The sequence below is a fragment of the Gopherus flavomarginatus genome, chromosome 8 (assembly GCF_025201925.1).
Source record: "Gopherus flavomarginatus isolate rGopFla2 chromosome 8, rGopFla2.mat.asm, whole genome shotgun sequence".
NCBI classification, from domain to species: domain Eukaryota; kingdom Metazoa; phylum Chordata; order Testudines; family Testudinidae; genus Gopherus; species Gopherus flavomarginatus.
In genome coordinates this window covers 335784-355848 of record NC_066624.1, presented here as the reverse complement: position 1 = coordinate 355848, position 20065 = coordinate 335784, and the positions used below count along the sequence as shown (strand labels likewise).

The following is a 20065-nucleotide window of genomic DNA, read 5'->3' as shown; positions in this document are numbered from 1 at the left end:
CTTTTTTTAACTCTGAGGTGGATTGGCAGGGAGCACTGAAGAGCCGATTTTTGTCCTTTCTTGGAGGACAGGGGGAGAGTATCCCACTTTCACCGCCATCCTCTGCTCTGGGGAGGTGCTGTCCGAGAGCACGTGGGCCTGCTGACCAGCATTTGTGCTTTAATTAATGGTCAGTATTGACCATGCTTCAATTACTGCTAGAGCCTGTTACCACCCTTTGCTGCAGTCCTGTCCTGGAGCCAACTTACATTGCATAACTAACTATAATCACCGTATCAGTGTACCACGGGGAAGGTTGTGTGGGAAGTTTATTCTCTGATCCTAAAATCTATAAATCTGCTATAGGCAGATATGAGGAAGGATTGAAAACATGTGATTGTTCGTGTTGTTTCACAGATTTGAATTCCAGCATTCATCTTCATGCTCTACTGCTACATTCACTGTTAGGTATAGCTGTATTGAATGATCTAAGAATTAGTTGGAGCATCTTGGCAGAGCTGTTGCTGTGATATGAAAAGAGGTGCATGTATACTTTCAGAGATCAAGTACACCTCGTTTCAGTGCTGAATTTTGTCTGTTGTCCATAGAGGTGAACAAGTGTGTCTTACCTTGGGGTTGTCAGCAGTCTGGCTGCATACATGAAAGTGGTCTCCATGGTTTAGTGAGGGTTAAGTGAAGCATCGCTAACAAGACAGAATTAATAGTTATGAAAAAAAAAATCTAATGAGAATCCAGCAACTCATAACTCAAGTATTTCTTTAGAAGGCAAAGGAGTACAAGAAGTGAGTAAATTCACATATCTTGGTAGTAGCATGCAAGCCAGTGGGGATGTCCAGATGGAAATAATGTCACAAATTGGCAAGCAACAGCTGCATTTATCCTCTTAACAAGATTTAGTTATCGAAAATCTACACTTTTAAAATCAAACTATGAATCTTCAACTCAAATATTATTTCCAACTGACATATGGAGGTCAAAACCGGAAATCCATCTAAGGTACAGTCAGTTATCCAAGTGCCTTGGAAAGCAAATACCTTAGGAAAATACTCTGTTAAGTGGAATAAAATCCAAGATTTGTCAGAATTCACAACCCCTTATCTCTAAAGTAATCCAGAAAAGATGGAAATATCTGGGACTTGTTAAAAATGAAGCCAGAGTGTCTTCATGACAGGCATGCCATTGGGCAGCTCGAGTAACATACCAAAAGGGCCGTCCAAAAGAGAGTCTGTATGAGGGGGATTTACTATGGCTGTATTTCTGCAGTTTAGGCTAATAATTTATACTTCCAAATGAATGTGCAGGTATCCTAATGGGGGAGGGGGTATTGTTCATGAAATATCCAATTAACTCTGTATTTCCTGGCCTTCATAAGCTTGATTTGATTTTCTTGTAATGATAACATTTCTCAAGGGTATGTGGTGTGACAGACCCAAGCCAGTGGGGTGCAGGAGTCTGGTAGAGGGCAAATATACTGGTCACTGGGTGAGTAGTTTTCTGTTCCCTGAGTGACCAGAGCAGGATCTGCACTAGAGTAGTCAGGAACTTGCTAGAACCAATTAAGGCAGACCGGCTGATTAGAATACCTGCAGCCAATCAAGGCAGGCTAATCAGGGCACTTGGGTTTTAAAAGGAGCTCTCTTCAGTCAGATGGGGAGGAGCCAGAGGAGAGGAAGTGCGGGTGAGGAGCTGGGAGCAAGAGACACAAGGAGCTGAAACTGAGAGGGTGTGCTTCTGGAGGACTAAGGAGTACAAGCGTTATCAGACACCAGGAGGAAGGTCCTATGGTGAAGATAAAGAAGGTGTTGGGAGGAGGCCTTGGGTAAGTAGCCCAGGGAGGTGTAGCTGTCACACAGCTGTTACAAGAGGCACTATAGACAGCTGCAAATCCATAGGGCCCTGGGCTGGAACCCGGAGTAGAAGGCGGGCCCGGGTTCCCCCCAAACCTCCCAACTCCTCCTGTGTCTGATCAGGAGTTGATCCAGACTGTGGGGGAGATCACTGAGGTGAGCAAATCTGCCAATAAGCGCAGGACCCACCAAGGTAGAGGAGGAACTTTGTCACAGTGGGGAGACCTCATCTGAATGTTTCCTCATTTTTTAATGTGTGATATTGGGGATTTGAAGTCCCATGTTCTGGGAACGGAAGGCATATTGTACAGCAGCATCACTTAACACTCCATCTTAATGAAAGGTTTTGTGAGTGAATAAAATATGCCCAATGTATCAGGAAAGCTCTCAGCAGTATCAGAGGTGCTGAAACTCCAGAAGAAAGAAAAAGACAACTCTGCATCTGTTCACATTTGGAAGGTTATCTTCAGAATTGTAGTGGTTAGAACCTTTATTAATGAAAGGTTAGTTTCTGCAGAAATTAATGGTATAGACTCTCCAGCTTATCAGTGACAAATTCTTAGGTCACTCATGAGTAATCAAATAAGACAAGCTGTGTAAGTAGAGAAAATATTTAAGGTTATTGAAAATGTAAAAATAAATGAAATAAGAAATTAGACTTTGCTATTTATGGGGCATTCTTGTGGATTATTTTGATGTTTCCAGATCTTCACAGCATGTCTCCCATCTCCATGTCTGCTATTTTTCAAAGCCGTAATTTCTGCACTTAAATATCTGTAACTGGGGAATTGAAGATACTAGTAACAATCAATGGCATATAATTTATATTGGTAAACCCTTTGGTTTTGGCCTGATCTGCTCCCCACCCCCGATTGGAAGATGTACAGAAAGTGTAAACCATTCCATTAACGCCTTCCCACCTCTGCTATATTAAAAGACCATTAAGTTGCAAATGGAATCTCTAATCATCTAGAACAGGGGTGGGCAAACTTTTTGGCTTGAGGGCCACATCGGTTTTCTGAAATCGTATGGAGGGCTGGTTAGGGGAGGCTGTGACTCCCCAAGCAGCCAGGCATGGCCAGGCCCCTGCCCCCTATCCGACCCCCCTGCTCGCCCCCTTATGGTCCCCCTGGAACTCCTGCCCCATCTCCCCCACTGCTCCCTGTCCCCTGACTGCCCCCTGCTGCCCCATCCAACCCCCCCTGTCCTTCCTGACTACCCCCCCCCGGAACCACTGCCCCATCCAACCTCCCCTTCTCCCTGTTCCCTGATTTCCCCCTGCCACCCCATCCAACTCCTCCTCTCCTTGCTCATTGCCTCCCCCACAGAACCCCTGCCCCCATTCAACCCCCTGTTCCCTGCCCTCTGACGCCCCGACCCCTATCCACACCCTCACCCCCTGACCACCACCCCAAACTCCCCTGCCCTTTATCCAACCCTCCCTGCTCCCTTACTGTGCTGCCTGGAGCACCAGTGGCTGGCAACACTACAGCTGCACTGCCCAGAACACCAGGACAGGCAGCTGTGCTGCCCAGCTGGAGCCAGCCACGCCACTGTGCGCACAGAGCACTGGATCAGGCCGCGGCTCTGCAGCTGTGCTGCAGCCCAGAGCATTGCACTGGTGGCGCAGTGAGCTGAGGCTACGGGGGAGGGAGGACAGCAGGGGAGGGGCTGGGAGCTAGCTTCCTGGGCTGGGAGCTAGCTTCCTGGGCCAGGAGCTCAGGGGCCGGGCAGGAGGGTCCCACGGGCTGTAGTTTGCCACCTCTGGTCTAGAAAGCCAAAGTTAAGGTGCCTGAACAACTTCAACTCTGCCCTTGGTGCATATGCATAATGATGGACTCAGATTACATGATCACATAGTACTTTTCCCAAAAGGCTGCTGCATTCAGTGAAGAGATTAGATATGCTTCATGAATAAGGCAGCTTTTTAATATTTATATTATCATTGTTCAGTGTGTGGGCCATATGCTTAATGCACTGCTTGCCATGCAACCCCTGTACTGAATGAGGTGGAGCCTGCAGGTCCCGGTCACTTTAACAACATACTATCTGTCCCAGGCTACACTGAGCCTGTAAAGCATGAATTCCACAAGTTCTTTCTTGTGCCACTAACAAAAATCTGTTATGAAGGCGACAATTGTCTGGAGCCTCTCAATGTCCAATATGCACACTGGGTCATGCAGAGGAAAATAAATGTTCATATAATTAAAAGTTGCATCGTAAGGGCATAGGAGGGCCGTAGTAAGTTGCGCAGACAACATAAATTTGGCATTTCTAGCCTTTGGAGTGCTTTATTTTGCAATATTAATGTTCCTTTGAGGTAGTTTTTGGGATGGAATATCCCATGCTTGCTTTATTTATTTTTCTTTAAGAAGCTCTAAAACAATGACATAACATGCAGTTATTTGCTAGACACAAGTTAAATGCACTTTCCTGTACAATCTGGGCACACAATACAATTAAACCAGAATTCTTTTGGAGCCCTGGCTACTTCAACACATTCAGACCATACTTGAAATACGTATACCTTTTAAAAAATGAAATAAAACTTATGTACTAGTAGCTGAAAAGCTGGGTTGTTCCACAAGTACAGGGTATAAGTCATAAAGTAAAAATGACTGAGAACTCAAAAAATGTGTGTTGTCACTTAGATTTATGTTTTTTGGTAAGTCTGAGTGAGGGTATCTATTATGCTGATAATTTTTTATTGATTTTTGATGATGGTGAATGAAAGGTGTGCCTTGCCATGAGGGTTTATTGTGCATACTAATTGTTGGTGGGTTGTAGTGTTGTTTTGTATCTGGGGGAGGTTGTGCTTGGAGAGCTGTTGATGGCAGCTAGGCCAAATGATCAAGCTATCTGTACAATTGCCCTCATATAGCCAGTGAAATAGTTTTATGCAAATCAGTTGTAGAGTGGGGGCGGTGATTGGTTGTGATATCAGAGGTAACAGTAGTCTTATGACTCTTGGTCTGTCATAAATACATGTCTTACTGTAGCTGTACACCACACAGGTGTAATTTGTAAAGTGAAAATGACTGAGAACTTAAACTGTATGGTCACAGATGTGAAACCCAGTAATAATTCATCCTGGTGATATTTTGAACATACTTGTAGCTGATTCCATTGCTTCATGCTGACTCTACAGATATAATAGGCTTCAGTGTGACCCACAGTGACATTCCTGGAATTTTATCTATATAGGTGCACAAATCTAATGGAATACTGAGACTATCTCTCCAGTAATATCCTCCATTCAGTTTATATAAGCATTGTAGCAAAGAGCTTGGAGCACTGAGCCTGGTGCAAGGCCTGAACCAGAAGCTATGAACCAAAGTCAGGCTATGTGTTAAAACAGATGCTACAAATTCACTGTTGAGTACATGAACTTGGCAGTTATTAGTGTACAAGGCACTAGGTATATATGTAAATACATTTTAGAAGGCTAGTATAGCTACACCCCAATCCAGTACAAGATAAGATAGTTTGACAGAACATTGAATAGGGATCTTTGGTCTGAGATATCAGGGATAATGGGAGGTAACAAATAGATGTCATGAAACACATAAGGTGGTACGAAAATTGTTTATTTCAGTTGTTTGTCTAAATGTTGGGGTATCTGTCAAAGGTTTCTGGTATGGCTGAGGGGACAGCAGAGATTGCTGCTGCTGACCGAGCCACTCCTTGCCACGGGGCACTCGTGTTAAAGTAGTTGTGCAAGTTGTTATGACTGTGCCATGAGTGCAGTAAACCTGGCTGAATGTCTTTGTCACTGAACCATGCCTGTTGCCTTTCTCTGTGAGTGACATGGAGTTCTACTGAATTAGCAGTCCGTGCTCTCTGTTAGTGTTGAAAATACTGGAGCTCCAAGGACAGAAGCACTGAGCAGCTGTAACAGCTTAGCAGCCCTGACAGTATTCCACCCTTCTACAAGCACAATACTCATTGCTAATGAAACATGGACAGATTTAGTTTTATTCTTTTAACAAAACCCTCTGCATGTGTGAAGTATGTATTTTTAAAATCCTTATATCTTGGCCATATCAAAATAGATTTTGAGCAGACGTCTGAAAGGTACCTTTGTGACTGAACAGTTATGTCCTGTTAAACTTTAGGTTTCTTCTATCACCTGCTGAAGTGCTAGTGATGTTCAGAAAGGTCGAACTTTTTTCTAGCAGAAAATCTGTATTTTCCCTGAATGCCCACCCCTTCAACAACTGAACAGTTTCTATTCAAACTTTTCTTAAAAACTGCCTTTGGAGTGACAGCAAATGTTAACCTAAATAATTGTGACACAATTTTAAACTTTTAAACTTATATGGGAGCATATAAAGTGGAAATGCTTGGAGAAACATTAATTGTACATGTTCCATCTATAATTAATATTGTGTCCCTTTTCTAGAGTCTTCTGTCTGAGGATTTCACTGCTTTAAAAAGTGAATGAATTGAGTGTGGCAGCACCCCTGCGAGGCAGTGAAGACTAAACTCCATTTTACAGATGGGGAATAGATGTACAGAGAAGTTGTGTGACTTATGTGAAGTCACCCAGGAAATCTGTGGCAGTACTGGAGATGGAACCCAGGAGTCCTGATTCCTAGTTCTCTGCTTTAGTTACAAGATTATTCTTGCCCCTCAATGCTTGTAAAGGGGCTGTGTGAACATATGCTACCAACATCATACAATGGAAATCCATAACTTTGCATATAATGTTGCTACTCGTATTTCACGATGATATTAGTGACCACCAAGTTATTAGTTCTCAAATGATACCTTACAAGGTATATTTTGTACAAAGATTATTACAGTGGTATATAGGATGTGAATACAGTGCATCCCGGTCAGAGAAACCCTTTTGGTCTCTCCTTTTTTACCCATTGCTTCTCCTTCCTTCCTACAACTGATAGTGCTCTTCCTGTGCTTTCAGAACACAGAGAGGAGCTAATCAAAATGATGGTTTTGTAGGATAACTACCATTGTACTCGGTGGGTACTAAGCCCTCCTCTTCTGCTCACAAGTATCCAAGGCTGCCTGGGGCCCTGCTCAAACTGTTTGAAAGGACTTTAATGAGGACTGCCAAATTTTGCCAAACAAGGCCTTCAGACAGTTTTAAATGCATGTTATTTCTGCTCAAAGCCAACCCCACTCTGTTTAAAAAGGTTGGCAACAAGAGCATTGTTGCAGGGGCAGAGCACAGGAGCAATAGCAACTCTAGCTACTAAAGAAAACAGCCAAAAAGAACAAATAAGGTCAATCTCCACACTATGATAGTAAGATAACCCAGAGCACAGTAATTGCGTAAGTTAAAGATTCTCCCTGTCCTTTGTAATCATGTCCAATGCCTTGGGAATCCCTGACGTATATATGAGAGCCTTGCTTCTAAAGTGTTAGCTATGATGAAGAAAGTGGGAGTTGCTCTTCACCTGAAAGATGACGCAGAACAGCCATAATTCTGGTCAGGGTGGCCCAAGACACACTTTCCACCATTAACTACATACAAAAGGGGCAAGTAAAAAGGCCCATCAGAAAGTGAACAAGAAGTCACAACCTTTTCTCTCCCTTTTCTCTTTAAATTTTCCACATTTTTCTATTTTTCCTCTGACAGAGCCTTTCCAAAATCCAGGAAGTATAAAAAGTATGAGGAAACTCTCTAGAAAGCGCTGGGAGCACTCAAGTTCATTTTTCCTGAGAGGTGAACTCTTGTCTTTAGTGGAGTCAGAAGAAGGTCCCCAAGAGGTGTGTCTGTCTTTCCCCTCTCCCCCCGATATGTCAACATTGGGGTGAAATTACTCTGTCAGGTGACCTGTAACAGCCTTCATGGGTGGGTGTGGAGGGAGACACCAGAAAATTCCCATACAGTGGCAAGAAAGAGCAGATTCTCCGTATTAATGATTCCATAAAATGTGTAATTAGGTCAGAATGGGAGCACCCTCAAGACCAGAGGTCTCAAACACACGGGCCACATGAGGTTATTTTCTGTGGCCTGCGAAGTCCTTGCAGCCCCCCTGCCCTTCTCCAGTGTTTAACCAGGCTCCCTCCCTGCCTTGCCCCCGCGCCACTCTGGGAAGCGGACGGAACCTGCGGGAGGAGGGGTGCAGGGGTGTGTGTTTGATGTTGCTTCAAGCATTGCCTCCAGCAGCTCCCATTGGCTAGAAACAGGGAACCGCAGCCAATGGGAGATGCTAGGGGCGGTGCCTGAAGCAACAGCAACACACACACACACACCCTGTGCCCCTGCTCCCCTATGTTCCAGCCACTTCCTGGAGCGGCGCTGGGGCAGGGCAGGCAGGCAGGGAGCCTGCCCTGCTCCCAGTGCATGCCAGGCCAGAGCCCGACCCCCGAACCCCTCCTGCAGTCGAACCCCCTGCCCTGACCCCCTGCCACTCCCCTCCTGCACCCCAACCCACTACCCTCAGCCCCCTGCCGTACCCTGCACGCTGACCCCCTGCCCTGAGCCCCCTGCTGAAGCCCACACCCCTCCTGCACCCAACCCCTTTCCCTGAGCCACCTGCCGCACCCCTCCTGCACCCCACACCTCAACCCACTGCCCTGAGCCCCCTGCTGCACCCCTCCTGCACCCAAATTCCCTGCCCTGACCCCCTGCTGCACCCCACACTCCTCTTGCACCCCCTGGGGGCAGGGAGAGTATGGAGGTGGGGTGGGGTGGGGATTTTGGGGAAGGGGTTGGAATGGAGGCAGGGAAGGGATGGGAAGAGGTGGGGCAGGGGCAGGGCTTCATGGAAGGGGTGGAGTGGGGGCGGGGCCAATGTACTAGTCCTCATGTGGCCCTCATGGTCATTTGAGTTTGAGACCCCTGCTCAAGACAATGCTGCAACAAACGGAGTGAAATTTCGCATGTTCCAAAGGAAACACCAAGTTGTAGAGCTGATACTGAATTGTAAATGGGGAATCATCACTGAGTGGATGTGTTTCAGGCGGAGTGCCACAGATTGTTTCTTGGATCTAAGCTATTTAACACTTTTATCAACAACTTAGAAGAAAACACCAAATCATGACTAATAGTTTGCAGATGAAAGAAAAATAGGGGGAGTGGTAAATAATGAAGAGGACAGGTTACTGAGGTTCAGAGCCATCTGGATTGCTTGGTAAAGTGTGCACAAGCAAACAATGTTTTAATATGGCTAAATATATACATCTAGGAAGACATAACGTTGGCCATACTTCCGGGATAGGGGACTCTGTCATGGAAAGCAGTGACCCTGATACAGATTTGGGGATGGAGGGGGAATAATCAGCTGAACTTGAGCTCCCTGTGTGACACTGTGCCCAAAAGAGCTAACGCAATCCTGGGATGCTATGACAGGGCAAGGTCCTGCTCAGAGACATTATTCTGATCAAACATTTTGTGGTTTATTTCACTGTATTCTCCTCACCACCTGTACAGAGTGATACTGCTTTGAATTTAGAATATCCTACAACCATTAGCTCTTTCAGCCAAGGATGGGGGAGACAGAAGATATTTTCCCTAGGAGGGAGATCTCCTGGTTCTGACTCTGAAAAACCTGCTTCTTTCTCTCTGGGCACTTCCTATGCTTTTTCTGCCTTTTGGGCTCTCAGCCCATCCCAATCCACCAGTTAGGCATAGCCTTTTTTAATGAGGGCTACTCCAGGACAACTACTTGTGGTTATAATAAGCAGAATGGTGAATCAGTTGCTGTTTCCCAGCACTTTTGTCACATGTGCAGAAATAGAGGAATCTTGAGTAGGAGTAGAAAGGTTATTTTACCTCTATATTTGGGCACTTGTACAACTGCTAGTGGAATCCTGTGTCCTCCTTTCTGGTGTCCACAATTTGAGAAGGATGTTTATAAACTGGAGAGGGTTCAAAGAGCCACCACAATAATGATTAAGGGATTAGAAAACAGGCATTGTAGTGATTGAGCTCTTTGAGTCTGCTTAGCTTAACAAAGGATGTTATGGGATGACTTGATTAGTCTGTAGGGGAACAAATATTTAATAATGGGCTCTTTAATCTAGCAGACAAAGGTATGACATGATCTAATGGATGGAAGTTGAAACTAGACAAAATCAGAATGGAAATAAGGTGTAAATTTGTAATGGTGAGAGTAACTAACCATTGGAACAGCTTACTAAGAGTCATGGTGGATTCTCCATCATTGACCATTTTTAAATCAAAATTGAATGTTTTTCTAAAAGGTGTGCTCTCAGAGTTATTTTTGGGAAGTTCTATGGTCAGTTATATAAGAGGTCAGGCTAGATGATCACAATAGTCCCTTCTGGTCTTGGAATTTCTGAACCTATTAAAAGCTTGTGTCTGTAGTAACCACTAAAGAGAGAGAACCTGATCCTAGTTGAACATAACTTTTGTCCTCCTAAATGTCAAGATGGACCAGGAGGTAGAAACAACTGTTGCCTCTCCATGTGCTGCACCAGCTTGTCATAAGAATGGCCATGCTGGGTCAGACCAATAATCCATCTAGCCCAGTATTCCATCTTCTCATAGTGCCAGTGCCAGATGCTTCAGAGGGAATGAACAGAACAGGGCAACTGAGTGATCTATACCCTGTCATCCAGTCCCAGCTTCTAGCCATCAGAGGTTTAGGGACACTCATAGAGCATGGGGTTGGATGCCTGATTGTCTTGGCTAATATTGATTGATCAAGCTGTCCTCCATGAACTTATCCAATTATTTTTTGAACCCAGTTATAGTTTTGACCTTCACAACATCCCTTGGCAACAAGTTCCACAGGTTCACTGTGCATTGTGTGAAGAAGTACTTGCTTATATTTGTTTTAAACATGCTGCCTACCAGTTGTATTGGGTGACACAGTTCTTGTGTGATGTGAAAGGGCAAATAACACTTACTTTCTTCGAACCATTCATGATTTTATAGCCCTTTGTCATATTCCCCAATAATTATCTCTTTCTAAGATGAACAGTCCCAGTCTTTTTACTCCTTCCTCATATGGAAACTGTTCCATACCCTTAATCATTTTTGTTGTCCTTTTCTGGAGCTTTTCCAATTTTTCCAATGTATGCAGTATATAAGGTGTGGGCATACCATGGATTTATATAGAGGCATTATGATATTTTTTTTCTTATTTTCTATCTATTTCCTAATGGTTCCTAACATTAATTCATTTTGACTGTTGCTTCACATTGAGTAGATGTTTTTAGAGAATATCCATGAAGCTTCCAAGTTCTTTCTTGAGCGGTAACAGCTAATTTAGACCCCTTTATTTGTATGTACTGTTGGGATTATTTTTTCTAATATGTGTTACTTTGCACCAATCAACATTGAATTTCATCTGCCATTTTGTTGCCCATTCACCCCATTTAGTGAGATGCCTTTATAACTCTTCACAGTCAGCTTTAGACTTAACTATCTTGGCAAACTTTGCCACCTCACTGTTTATTCCCTTTTCTAGGTCATTTATGAATATGTTGAACAGCACAGGTCCCATTACAGGTTGTTGGGGAACCCTGAAAACTGACGGTTTAGTCCTACCTTTGGGTCTTATCTTTTAACTAGTTACTGATCCATGAGAGGACCTTCCCTCCTATCCCCTGGCTGCTTACTTTGCTTAAGAGACTGATGAGGGATCTTCTAAAGGCTTTCTGACAGTCCAAGTACACTATCTGCACTGGATCACCTTTGCCCACATTCTGGTTGACTCCTTCAAAGAAGATAGATTGGTGAGGCGTGATTTTCCTAAATAAAAACCATGTTGATTCTTCCCCAACATATTGTGTTCATCTGTGTCTGATAATTCTGTTCTTTACTATAGCTGCAACCAGTTTGTCTGGTACTGAAGTTACAGTTATCAGTCTGTAACTGCCAGGATTGCCTCTGGTGCCTCTTCAAAAAAATAGGTGTTATGTTAGCTATCCTCCAATCATCTGGTAGAGAGGCTGATTTAAGCAGTAGGTTATGTACTACAGTTTAGTTGTGCAGTTTCATACTTGAGTTCCTTCAGAACGCTTGTGTGAATACCATTTGGTCCTGGTGACTTAGTACTGTTGAATTTCAGTTTGAGGCATCACTAGAGGAGATTTTTGGAACAATCTGGGACAGTTCCTCACATGTTTCACCTAAAAAGAATGGCTTGGGTGTGGGAGTCTCCATCATGTGCTCTTATGTAAAGAATTAATTTAGCTGCTCTGCAATGGCCTTGTCTTCCTGGAGTACTCCTGTAGCACCTTGATAATCTCATGACCCCACTGATTGTTTGGCAGGCTTCTTGCTTCTGTACTTAACAAAAATTTTGCAGTTAATTTTTGTCTCTTTGTTAATTGCTCTACACGTTCTCTTTTGGCCTGCCTAATTTATACTTGTCAGAGTATATCCTCCTTTCTGTTTTCCTCAGTAGGATTTGACTTTCAGTTTTTAAAGTATGCCTTTTTGCTTCTAATTGCCTCTTTTATTCTGCTATTTAGCCATGGTGGCATTTTTTTGGTTCTCTTCCTTTTTTTTTTTTTAATTTGGGATATACATTTAGTATGAGCCTCTATTATGGTATTTTGAAATAGTTTCCATGCAGCTTGCAGGCATTCACCTTTGACTGTTCTTTTTAACTTCTGTTTAACCAGCATTTTTGTGTAGTTCCCATTTTTGAAGTTAAATGCTACTTTGGTCTCTCCTCCCGCCTCTCCCCCCCCCCGCCACAAGGATGTAAAAGGTTCTACAGCCACATAAATAAGAAGAAAACAAAGAAAGAAGAAGTGGGGCCGCTATACACTGAGGATGGAATGGAGGTTAAGGATAACCTAGGCATGGCCCAACATCTAAACAAGTACTTTGCCTCAGTTTTTAATAAGACTAGTGAGGAACCTTGCGATGATGGAGGGATGATAAACGGGAATGTGGATATGGAAGTGGATATTACGGCAACTGAGGTAGAGGCCGTACTTGAACAGCTCGATGGGACGAAGTCGGAGGGCCCGGACAATCTCCATCCGAGGATATTAAAGGAACTGGCGCGTGAAATTGCGAGCCCGTTAGCGATAATTTTTAAGCAATCGATAAACTCGGGGGTTGTGCCGTATGACTGGAGGATTGCTAATGTAGTTCCTATTTTTAAGAAAGGGAATAAGAGCGATCCAGGTAATTATAGGCCTGTTAGCTTGACGTCTGTAGTATGTAAGGTCTTGGAAAAAATTTTAAGGGAGAAAGTAGTTAAGGACATAGAGGTCAATGGTAATTGTGACGAATTGCAACACGGATTTACTAAAGGTAGATCGTGCCAAACCAATCTGATCTCCTTCTTTGAGAAGGTGACGGATTACTTAGATAAAGGAAATGCGGTAGATATAATTTACCTAGATTTCAGTAAGGCATTCGACACGGTTCCGCACGGGGAGCTGTTAGTTAAATTGGAAAAGATGGGAGTGAATATGAAAGTTGTAAGGTGGATAAGGAACTGGTTAAAGGGGAGACTCCAGAGGGTCGTATTGAAAGGTGAACTGTCGGGCTGGAAGGAGGTCACCAGTGGAGTCCCTCAAGGATCGGTTTTGGGACCGATCTTATTTAACCTTTTTATTACTGACCTTGGCACAAAGAGCGGGAATGTGCTACTAAAGTTTGCGGATGACACGAAGCTGGGGGGTATTGCTAACACGGAGAAGGACAGGGATACTATTCAGGAAGATCTGAACCACCTTGTAAACTGGAGTAATAGAAATAGGATGAAATACAACAGTGAAAAGTGCAAGGTCATGCATTTAGGAATTAATAATAAGAATTTTGGATATACGTTGGGGGCGCATCAGTTGGAAGCGACGGAGGAGGAGAAGGACCTTGGGGTACTGGTTGATAGCAGGATGACTATGAGTCGCCAATGTGATACGGCTGTTAAAAAAGCAAATGCGATTTTGGGATGCATCAGGCGGGGTATTTCCTGCAAGGACAAGGAGGTGTTAGTACCGTTATATAAGGCGTTGGTGAGACCCCATCTGGAATACTGTGTGCAGTTCTGGTGTCCCATGTTCAAGAAGGATGAATTCAAACTGGAACAGGTTCAGAGACGGGCTACTAGGATGATCCGAGGAATGGAAAAACTGCCTTATGAAAGGAGACTCAAAGAGCTTGGCTTGTTTAGCCTGGCCAAAAGAAGGCTGAGGGGGGACATGCTCGCTCTATATAAATATATCAAGGGGGTTAACGTTAGGGAGGGAGAGGAATTATTTAAGTTTAGTACTAATGTAGGCACGAGGACGAATGGGTATAAACTGGATATTAGGAAGTTTAGACTTGAAATTAGACGAAGGTTTCTGACCATTAGGGGAGTGAAGTTCTGGAATAGCCTTCCGAGGGAAGTAGTAGGGGCAAAAGACTTTCCTGGCTTTAAGACAAAGCTTGATAAGTATATGGAGGGGATGTTATGATAGGATCGTTAATTTGGGCAATTGATCTTGAATTACCACCAGACAGGTCTGCTCAATGGTCTGCGGGGAGATGTTGGATGCGATGGGTACTGAGTTGCTGCGGAGAATTCCTTCTTGGGTGCTGGCTGGTGACTCTTGCCCACATGCTCAGGGTTTAGCTGATCGCCATATTTGGGGTCGGGAAGGAATTTTCCTCCAGGGCGGATTGGCAGGTGCCCTGGAGGTTTTTCGCCTTCCCCTGCAGCGTGGGGCACGGGTCGCTTGCTGGTGGTTTCCCTGCAGCTTGAGGTCTTCAAACCATTTTTGAGGATTTCAATAACTCGGTCCTGGGATAGGGGTTGTTATAAAATTGGATGGGTGGGGTTCTGTGGCCTGCCTTATGCAGGAGGTCAGACTAGATGATCAGATTGGTCCCTTCTGACCTATGAGTCTGAGTCTATGTTAAATTTAATTACATTATGGTCATTATTATCAAGCACCTCAGCTATAGTCATCGCTTGGACCAGATCCTATATACCACTTTGGACAAAATCAATAATTGCCTCTCCCCTTGTGGGTCCTAGGACTAGCTCCTCGAGAAGTAGTCATATCCTGCTGCTTCTTCCATGTTTTGCAAATTGACTTTTCTCTATATTCTTACTGCTAAAACTTTTGCTCTAATTATCTCCCACCTTGATTTTAACCAATTCCTTCCTCTGTCCTTCCAGATGTATGCTACCTTACATCCAAAACATTGCCACCAAAATTACCATTCTACCTTGTAGATCCATGCAGATTGCCCTCACTGAATCCCTCTATTAGCTCCCATCACTCACTGTATTCAATTTAAACTTCCCATCCTTGCCTTGAAAGCCAGGCACAACTGTCCTAGCCTGCATCTTGGATTTCACTTCATAACTCATACCTCTTTTGCCACACCAGTGGTGCTAGTCTTAGATCTAGGCTATATTGCAAACTTATGTCAGAAAATCCACACTCCTGTGTGATGCAGTTATACTGACCAAACTCCTGGTGTAGACAGTGCTATGTCAATGGGAGGGCTTCTCCTGTTGACATAGTTACCACCTCTCAAAAATGTGGCATAGGTAGTGTTTTCACTACAGTGGCACAGCTGTACATCTGTGATGCTGCAATGGTGCGAGTGTAGACAAGCCCTACATGTCTCCTCTTGATAGATTTCTCATATTCTTGTCTCCACATCTTCCATGCTGTCGCGTATGCACAAAGCTTCTTTCCCATCCTGTCCTCTTCCCTTCTCGCTTAAATCCCTCCGAAAGATTCATTTTCAGGGCTACCAAAGCAAATAAATATCTAAGATGAATCCCCTCATCTGGGTCCCGCTGTCCCTCTTGTCATCTCTTTCTGACTGTAAGATTTTCTGAACTATGAAGTGTCTTCATACTTCTATCATGTACAGCACCATGCACACTTGTGGTTAAGAAATAATAAAGAAGAGAAATGAAATTACCCACCCAGGTAGAAGTCACTTCCCTTGACAAGTTGGATTCTGGGTCCCTGATGTGTGAAGGTTTTGAGGGTTTTGTTGGAGTCCTGCAAAACCTCCACAAGAAAATGATTGTATATTTAAATTAGTGATACTCAGACCTCAGTGGTTCGGGAGCCAAACTAGTGGTCAGCATTACCCGAAAGAGCCATATTGGTTTGAATTCATTGTTTCACTTACTAGAGCAGGGGTCTGCAACCTTTCAGAAGTGGTGTGCCGAGTCTTCATTTATTCACTCTAATTTAAGGTTTCGCGTGCCAGTAATACATTTTAACCTTTTTAGAAGATCTCTTTCTATAAGTCTATAATATATGACTAAACTATTTTTGTATGTAAAGTAAATAAAGTTTTTTAAATGTTTAAAAAGCTTCATTTAAAGTTAAATTAAAATGCAGAGCCCCCTGGACCAGTGGCCAGGACCTGGGCAGTGTGAGTGCCACGGAAAATCAGCTCGTGTGCCACACGTGACCCCGACACAGTGCAAGGGCTGGGCCTGCCCCAGAAATGCCACGGGGCCCTGCCTCTCTGTGCCAGGCACACCAGGTGTGGCTGGGTAGGCTCAGCCCAACACGACTCAAGTGTGGAGGGATCCAGATGTGGGGTGAGAAGTTTCTCTGTGGGGTAATCTGGGTTTGGACAGCTCAGTGGGAGATCTGGATGCACAGGGGCTCATTAGGGGGTTCCGGGTGCAGGGGCTGCAGGGGATCCAGATCATGGTGGCTGGGCTCAGCGGGGGAGCCTGGGTGTGGGAGATGGGGTTTGGCGAGGTGGGGTGTGTGGGTGTGGCAGCTCAGTAGGGGGGTCCGGGTGCTGGGGGAGTGGGGCTCACTGGCGTGGGGGCCTGGGTGTGTGTGGGCCTTGTCAGAGGGGTCCATGTGTAGGGGCGTAGGGCTTGTCAGTGTGAGGGTTTGATGGACCTGCTTAACGGGGGAGCCCCAGATACTGCCAAGGGGATGCCACATGCTGGGCTCCTGCTTCCCGCCGGGATTCTCCTATCTTTTCTTCTCCATTCTCCTCCGCTCCCTCCACCCTCTCATCCCCCTTCCCTCATTTCCCCCACCCCCTCTTACCCAATCCACCATGGGCACTCACTGTTCCACAGAAAATAGGAAGGCTTCCAGCACACAGAAAGGGAGCACAACTGGCACTAGGACCCAGGAGGCTGCATTCAGCTGCTCATGTAACCCCATGTGCCCCCCGCTTTGCCTCTGTTTGGAGGGCAGTTCCCCTCCAAAAACTGCACCCATGGTCGTATCCCCACCTCTCTGCTCGCATGGCTTCCCTTTGCTTCCCTGTCGTTTTCTGCAGGGAAAAGCAGGAAATCTGCGGGGGCACAATCCCACAGAATCTCCCCAGGAATACAGTATGTTACAAGTGGCTGCAGCATGTTACACATGCCACAAAAACTAGTGGGGTAAATTGGTTACCATCTTGAGGACTGTATTTTAATAAAGTACATTTTGGGTCCATCCTTGGGCTGTGTATGCAATGAACCAATTCAGTCAGGGTGAATGGCCCATTCCCAACAGTTGACAAAAAGGTGTGAGTATCAACAGAGGGGAAATTACTTTTTGTAGTGACCAGTCTTTATTCAGGTCTGATTTGATGATGTCAAGTTTGCAAATTTAATTCTAGCTCTGCAGTTTCTGGTTGAAGTCTGTTTTTGAAGTTTTTTTGTTGAACAATGGCCACCTATAAGTCTGTTATTGAGTGTACAGGGAGATTGAAGTCATATCCTGGTTTTTGAATGTTACAGTTCTTGATGTCTGATTTGTGTCCATTTATTCTTTTGTGTAGAGACTGTCCGGTTTGGCCACTGTACATGGCAGAGGGGCATCACTGGCATATGATGGCATATATCACATTGGTAGATGTGCAGGTGAATGAGCCTCTGATGGTGTGGCTGATGTGGTTAGGTCCTATAACAGTGTCCCTTGAACAGCTATGTGGACAGAGTTGGCAACAGGGTTTGTTGCAAGGATAGGTTCCTGGGTTAGTGTTTCTGTTGTGTGGTGTGTAGTTGCTGGTGAATATTTGCTTCAGGATGGGGAGCTGTCTGTAAGCGAGGTCTGGCCTGTCTCCCAATTGCTAAGGCAACTTCCATCTTTTCATGTGCTGTATATTTATACCTGTCTACTATATTTTTCACTCCATGCATCTGATGAAGTGGGTTATAGCCCATGAAAGCTTCTGCCCAAATAAATTTGTTAGTCTCTAAGGTGCCACAAGGACTCCTCGTTGTTTTTGCTGATACAGACTAACACAGCTACTCCTCTGAAACTGGTTTAAAAAATAGAATTTAGAGATTTGTGTGAAAGGCTAAGTTCACTTTAGTGTTTTGTTTTTTTTTTAAATATAACATAGTAAACTTCCTTGGCGTTTGATTCTGCTATGCATTACATAACAATGCAGTCATCACAGTGGGATTCATGATACACATACGTGTTTGAGTTACCTGTGTAGATTTTTATGTATCAAAATTTAAGGTAACTTATATCCCGCTAATAAAAGCCTATTTTAATAAAGTACAAATAGCTTTATCTAGAGAAAAAATATATCCAGGATTCTACCTCCCATGTAAAGACTGGGGGATAATTGAATAGATCACTGGGACCAGCAGGTTTTTTTAAACCAGGATCTCTTCATCTCTTGCCTGGGTTTTGTTTTTGTTTGGAACAGGAAGAGTACCTCAATTGGACATTCAAAGTTTTATGAACTAGTTAAAATGAATATACTTTGTCCCTACAGAAAATTACTATATACTTTAGTATAATCACAAAAACTATGTTTTGTGATGGTTAAGATTGCTCTAGTTCGTTTTTAAAAACGGCAAAGAGTTCTTTGGCACCTTATAGACTAACAAACGTATTGGAGCATGAGCTTTCGTGGGTGAATACCCATATTTTCGGATGCACCTACGAAAGCTCATGCTCCAATACGTTTGTTAGTCTATAAGGTGCCACAGGACTCTTTGCCACTTTTACAGATCCAGACTAACACAGCTACCCCTCTGTTTTTAAAAAGGGATTATAAAAAAGTCATACTAGAAAAAAATAGTCACATGACACTCTTTAAACAGTCATAATTGCCTTTTAGTTTATCACCACAAACTGCCATAGACAATTCAAGCAGTACGCAAGCTACCAAAAAACCTCTTTGTTTTGAGTGAGAGGATCAGTTTGTATAGGCCTTTTTCACACCTATTGAAATGGAAATTCTGGTGCAATCTTAATAATAAGTGCCACCACCCCAATATAATGTACTTAACTCTACTTTCAACTATGACTCTAGGTAGCTGATCACTGATGTTTGCCACTTCAGTAATTCAACTTTTCAAATATTTTTATGATATTAAACTCTGACACTGATTCTGGCTGGCATGTTTGAACAGTTAGATGTACATGTTGCAGCAAGATCCACCTTTTTATAGTTGTTGCAAGAATTGGGGTGTTTTAGCCTGGATTCTTGGCTAGATTCCAATTTAAATGACTTATGTCTACCTAAATTTCCTCGTTCCGTTTGATATTAAAACAAATAAACAAAAATGCTCAAAACCTACTTTTTGTTTCCCCTCCAAACCTGCTCGGTGATTTCTGGGGCAGAATTTCTACCATGCTTTGCAGAGGTGGCTATATGTTAGTTGTGAATATGTGTACAGTTTGCAAAGAATTTTGGGATCCTCCAGTTTGCCAGGCACTAACCTGAGTGAAAAGTTATTTGAGCGACTGTTCAGATCTATTGTGTACCAAAAGTTAAGTAATTTGTATCCAGCTAATACAGAATATTAAAGTATACTGATCATGGGAGGAAAACCAGAAGACAGTATTGTGGAAGCCTAGTGTAGATAAGATGTCAATGCAGATGTGATTGATAATGTCAAGGGTAAGGATAAGGGCTGAGGAGAGACCCGGAAATTTGATTAGTAAGAGATTATTGATGACTTTTAGAAATGGGGTGGGGGAGTTATCAAGGATGGAGTTGGAGGAAAAGAACTTTGCAACTTTTGTACATGTTTTAATAATTTTAACATGGTTTCAGAACTATGTTTTGTGGTATCTTTTTTCATTTTTTGTAATAGGCAATGTAGTCACTCACTTTCTGTCTTGACTGGAAGCAGCTGATTGTCTGCAGTTTGGGAGTCAAGGACTATAAGCAGTGCTTCAAAGGTATTTGGGTGGGGAGGCAGATACATGCAGCAGGTTCATTCCTGTTTAGACTTAGCAATAGAAACTCCAGCATGAAAATGTACAGTCAGCTTTTGTGCCTGAAGATGAATAGCAGGAGCTTCAGGTCTGTAAAGTTCAGATTGAAAATGATGGTAATCATATGATGGCGAGAGATAGAATAGGTT

At 43.7% G+C, this 20065-nt stretch overlaps 1 protein-coding gene across 4 annotated transcripts in view; it reads left to right on the top strand.

The window, feature by feature from the left end:
• Window positions 1–20065, top strand: part of LOC127056745 (rho-related GTP-binding protein RhoG-like) — a 43941-nt gene that overhangs the window by 14839 nt on the left and 9037 nt on the right. The window contains exon 2 of one of the 4 annotated variants that reach the window (XM_050964992.1): window positions 6250–6625. The exons of the other annotated variants lie outside the window; for them this stretch is intronic. The gene's annotated coding sequence lies outside the window, so the exon portion shown is untranslated. The remainder of the gene's footprint in view (window positions 1–6249; window positions 6626–20065) is intronic. 4 annotated transcript variants of the gene reach the window in all.